This window comes from Salarias fasciatus, chromosome 23 (assembly GCF_902148845.1).
Source record: "Salarias fasciatus chromosome 23, fSalaFa1.1, whole genome shotgun sequence".
NCBI classification, from domain to species: domain Eukaryota; kingdom Metazoa; phylum Chordata; class Actinopteri; order Blenniiformes; family Blenniidae; genus Salarias; species Salarias fasciatus.
In genome coordinates, this window is record NC_043766.1 from 13,184,712 (window position 1) to 13,191,032 (window position 6,321).

Here is a 6,321-nt window from a genome sequence, read left to right on the forward strand (position 1 = left end):
CCAATATTTATGTGGCTATATTAGAAGAATCCAGAACAGTTATTCCATACGCTCAAACAACCACCATTTACTAGAGGTCACCAAAAGTTTGCACTGAATTCGTCAAGCACTCCTACTCTGCATGCACTGCCTGGAGGTCACTCCTGAAAACTTAAAACTTGAAAGAATTAGTCAACATTCAAAAACCTTGTTGGTATTCCAGAATCAGTATTATATTGTTCTTGCTCCTGCTTTCCGTGATAGCACCGTTATTTGATTTTATTACTCTGTACTCTCTGTGTTTGTTTTTGTCTTGTCTGATTTTGTATTTTAAGTGACCTCTGCACTGTCAGTAGTAATACTTCAAACTTAATGTTTTAAGCTGCTAGATTGGCCAGGCTTCCATTGAAAAAGAAATCATTGTCTTTCAAAGGGACTGACCTGGTTAACACATGCATAAAATGTGTACAATTCCAATCATAATGTAATTGTTTTGTTTTTTTTTACTTTTTTGTTGAATTCCTAATAAAATTAATTGAACATGTGTCTATTATTATTATTATTATTATTATTATTATTATTATTATTATTATCATTATTATTATTATTATTATTATTATTATTATTATTATTATTATTATTATTATTATTATTCCTAAAGTAAATCAGTCGACAAATCTCAAAAGGAAGCTCATTTATGAACTTGTCACATATCATATGTACTTATTTTGATTTGTGTGAATGACAGAGTGGAGAGCTGCATGGTGTATTCCGCCCGCGCCCATTTGGACCTGGGATTGCCTCCAGCCCCTGCAGACAATGAAAAGGACAAGCGGCTTGGAAAATAAGTGAAAGAACCCTTATGATTCTACGTGACACAAAGGTAGTGTGTTCATAAATTAACTGCCGTGAGTTAAAATGGTAACTGTTAAACCAAACATTGGGGATAGAAATGTTGCCTCCTAACCTTCAATTTATTCTTACTTTTTTGAGCAAAGGTTAGCAGTTTTTGCTGCTGAAAGAGCAACTCTCGATAATACTTTTTACATGTGAATGCACAATAGCTTCTGTTACCATACTTCAGATGCTGCTGTGAATAAATAGCTCATACGATACTTAATCTCATAATTTGCATAAGTGTATTCATCATATAATTTTCTAATAATGTTCGTTGTTGTTATCATGGCTATGATTATGAGTGTCCTCAATTTTGAATTCGAAAAATCGTACGGTTATGTGTGAATATCACAGAAGTTTCCCTTTATTTCTTGAAAACAAGCCTTTGTGCATTTCATTTTTTCAGCACAAGGTGGCAGCATACATCTACTTTGTGACAGGTAATCAAATGAACCTTTGGTGAAGAGATGACAACTGGTACATCAATCTGGTGACTCAGATAGTTTCCTGTGTGCTTGTATTCTGGACTTCCTGAACAATAACCCATGGGAAATCAGAATGGCACATTACACATCATCCACACAGAGGCACGGGAACGTAGTCTGCTTGTCAACTTACTCTTCACCAATGACTGTTGACCTATCCACAACAGCAATATCTTGGTCAAATTTGCTGAGGATATCACCATGAAACCTTTTAATGATCTGAAAATAACACGAACATTAATGCCAGAAAGATCACGGTATTGGAATAATACACACTTAAGAAAAACTAAGCATAATAAATACCCTGCCCTCTGAATTCTCAGCCAGAAGGTAAAAAAAAAGGTGAAGAGGCTCAGATTCGCTGATGTCCAAGTCTCAGCTGGCCAGCTGCATATGTTGTGAAAATCCTATTGTTTTTAGAAGAAGCTGTTGTTATAGAAAAACTGCAGTTGAGATATTGTTGATAAGAGAATGTGCATAATGAGTTGTGTGACAGGGGTGAATAGCCGGTTGTAAATCTGACAGTTGGCAGCAGCAGGTGTGGAACTGCAGCAGGTTGGCCTTGCTCTGCAGCATTGGGATCGTGTGCTGTGAAGGGAGACCGTTAGTCCCAAGGAACTATCTCTCCAGGTAAGGCACCAAAAATCCGCTCAATTTTTCTCTTTTATTTATTTTTTATTTATTTATTTACATTATAGTATTTGATCTTTCCATTGCAATAGCTGTAGGAACACTGCTGTAAAGTTCTTGTGTTATATGACTCATTTGTTCTGAAAGTTCAGGTAAATCTACATTGGTATGATTCTACAGGTAATACAGGTAAATGCTACAGGTAAATTCTACTACATTGAAGTTATAAGTGATACGCTTCAGGAGTTTAAACAAGATGTCTGTTGATGCTTTAGAATTTAATCATTTTAAACGAACAATGTCTGGTTGGCCCAAATGTTATATTTCCATACTTTGAATATTAGTCTTTTTCTTTCTTTTTTTCCTTTTAACAACTACATATTTAGCCAGCCTTTCTTCAACTACCCACTGCTGTCTACAGCTTTAGCAATGCTCAACTTCTTGAGATGTAAATGCCCAGTCACTTTTTTAAGGACACTTTGTTAGAAGCAGGTTGGGTCAAGTTTTACCTTCAAAACCACCTCAATTCCTGGCTGCACGCCCATGGTATAAAAGTGCCCTTATAAACCTATAACAAAGGCAATCTATTGGATACATCCGGTGACTTTTGAAGTTATCGGAATACTGTGAATTCATTGTCCTACAGAAGTAGATGGTGGTCATAAAGGAATGGGCATTATCACAAACAATATTAAAGATGGCTGTGGTGTTAAAACAGTGTTTAATTCATTCTAAGGGCCCCTAAGTGTGCAAAGAAAATGCCTCCCACACCACTACACCACTAGCAGCAGCTAATTCCATTGGTACAAGGCAGGATAAATCCATATTTTAGTTTTATTTACACCAAATTCTGACTCTCCAATCTGAATGTGGCAGCAAAACTTCAGACTCATCAGACCAGATAACATTTTTTCCAAGCTCCTTCTTAGGTCCCATTTTGCTCTAGATTTCTGTTCTTGACAGGAGTAACATCCAGTGTGGTCTCCTGCTGCTGTGCTCATCGGTTTCAATGTTTCAAGTGTTAAGCAGCCATGAAATGCCTTCTGCATTCTTTGAGGTCCTGTTGAGTCTTTATTATTTTGAACCAGTTTGGTATTTTTCCTCTGAGTCCTGGCATGGAGAGGCATTTTGGCCCAGAGAACTGCAACTCACATGATAATGTCTGTTCTTTGGACCATTCACTTTAAACCCCAAATATGTTTATATGCAAAGATTCCAGTGAATCAGCAGCTTCTCAAATATTCAGAGATGGAGAGGCACTAACAGCTGTGCCATGTTTAGAGTCACTTAAATCATCTTTGGTCCCCATTCTCATGGATGGTTTAAGTCTCATCAGCTTATTTTGACAATGTCTATCATTGAGGTTCTGCCCTTTGATTGGCTATTAGCAGTTCTTTGCATTCATGGGTGTTTGCACAGGTGTACTAAAAAATAGCCAATGAGTGTATGAGCTCTCTCTCTCTCCATCTGTCTATCCACCTGTAAGTCCATCTGTCTGTCTATCTATCTATCTATCTATCTATCTATCTATCTATCTATCTATCTATCATCTATCTATCTATCTATGTATCTACAGTATCTATCTCGTATTTCTCAAGTTTTCATGTCAATGACACTGTCATTGTTTTTGAACAAGATAAAGAAAATGCTTTGTCATCTTTTCATCATGACAGTTTGCTCTGTTTTCAAGTGCAAAAAAGTCAGTTATTGGTGACACTACCTTAAATGCTCAAGACAGCACTATATACTATTTACAAAGCCATTTACAGTAAAGTTACACATTATTTTATTCATTTAAAATGATGCAGTATTGTAGAATCAACCAGCCACCAGTGTACAAAATACATGAAACCAGAAAATAAAATGCTGAGATGTTATTTACACGTATGAGACAGAAGAGGTCCTGTCTGCATCGTAACAAACGCGATTGAGACAAACTGAGAGTGTCTGTGTGCCTCAGCAGTGCCTGTGATGAGTGGGAGAAAGTCATTGACCGACAGTAACCCCAGTGTATTGTGCATCAGCACTAAACGCATCCTGCAGCGCTCCTGTGTGAGCGCATGAGCACACTGGATCAGCAGACCTCAGTGCATCATGTGACGCTGTGGTGTGGTGGCTCTGTGTTTTCGTCTCTCAAGCCAATTGGCTGAGACTGATCTTTCTATAAAGCAGTGATGGCACACATTTGTGAGGTCATGTGAGCATCTGTAGACATGAGCTATTTAAAAACTGATCTCATACTCTTGAAGATAATTTTACATTTTGCATTGTGTACTAGGTAAATTGGTGTCCATTTCATACACATATTTCACCTCACATTATGATGAGAATGTTTTGATTTCATATACAGTAATGGCTTTAAAAAAATTCAATGTTTACAATTTATAAATTCAGTTTTGATACAAGCCACAAGAGGACATTATATCTTCTTGCATTTCCAACTGAGGTGCAAAAACTTAAAACTGGCTCCGTGGCTTGTATATTAGTCAGAGGAGGAAGTGTGTGGGGTTTTTGTTTCCTCTGTTTGAATTATTTGACCTGAAGGCGGGACTTGAGGGGAAATTACATGTGGGAAACTTTAATATATTCTACACAGTCATATTTGTTTGGGGTTTTTTTTTTTCAACCCTTGAGTGTTTCTCGAGAATGTGTTTAATTGAGACCTTCGTGTGGAAACTGACATCTGTTGTCATAGGCAATAAAACCTTTAAAACACCAAAGCTAGGTCCTTACTTCATATTTTTATAGACGTGAAGTTTATGAAGGGCCATCATCTGTTTGCCTTGTTTTCATCTGCTTTGTTTACAATCATTGCAGTAATTCCACAATAGTACATTGTAGCGTAACCAGTTTTGTTTGTTTTATTTTCAGTTCACTCTTCAGCCAGTGGTTCCTGTTTCGAGATGTAAACTATTCTTCAATCTTGTATATCAGACTGAAAAACCAGCAAGACAGGATCAGCTTGTGAGGCTATGTAATTAGACTGACGGCTTTAGCTAAATAGTATTTAGTAGTTGCTGTCCCCTCACCCCAACCAGAACAGCAGAAAGCTGCCACCTCTGAGCCTGGTTCTGCAAAGGTTTCTTCCTGTTGAAAGGGAGTTTTTCCTTTCCACAGTCGCTTATGCTTGCTCATGTGGATCTGTTGGGTTTCTCTGTAAAAGTGTCTAGAAACGACCATGTTGTAATTGGCACTTCATAAATAAAGCTGAATTGAATTGAATTGAACAAAAAAAACCCTATATAGGGCACTTAAATATTGTGTTATGAAACTTAATTTTATATATGTATGTGTATATCTATACATATATATACATATATATATATATATATATATATATATATATATATATATATATATATATATATATATATATATATATATATATATATATATATATGTATAGATATATATATATATATATATATATATATATATATATATATATATATATATATATATATATATATTATATATATATATATATATATATATATATATATATCAGGACATAAGTATTTTTGATTTACCAGATCACTTGAACTGGTTATTGTGGGGTTGAAGACACTTTAAGAAGTTCTTTCTTTTTTGGTGTCTGATTGTGTGGTGCAGTTGTTTTTTGTTCTTGTTTTTTTTTTCAAGTTTAATAAAAAAATTAGTCATTCAAGAATTTTTAAAAAAAAATTTCATTCAGTGGTACATCAGAAAATATTCAAACAGCCTGTGATCTTTTATTGTGTTCAGAGCCACCAATTACCTTAATTTTGGACTGTTTGAGGAAATTTAGTTATCCAATATGTATATTTTTGACATCATCTTTGTAGCTCTAATTGATTATTTTGGTTTACGTTTCAGATAAATAGGTATTTATTTGCAGCCCTTACAATGATGACGAATTTTTGAATCAAGAAGAAAATCTGATGATTATTCATTAAAAAGAATGTCATGACCTGTCTCATGAGTAAGATTTATAATATTTAACTTAAATATTGGTCACTGTGATTCTGTATTTGCACTGTGCATGCTTTCCCAAGTCAGAAGAAACTCGTGCAGCTCAGCAATCCCAGTCTGAGGGTTTGCTTTCCATTTGTTCGATAGTAACCCCGCCCGGCATCTCTGCAACGTGTGTGTGTGTGTGTGTGTGTGTGTGTGTGTGTGTGTGTGTGTGTGTGTGTGTGTGTGTGTGTGTGTGTGTGAGGCCGGTTTCTCTCCTCTGTAGGGGGGATGGGCTTGAGTTTTATAGATTCATCTGTGGAAGTGCATGTGTGGGTTGGTTTCACCCCTCCTTCTCTCGTTTGGCTTGCGTGGCCTTGTATGGGAAATGGGACTT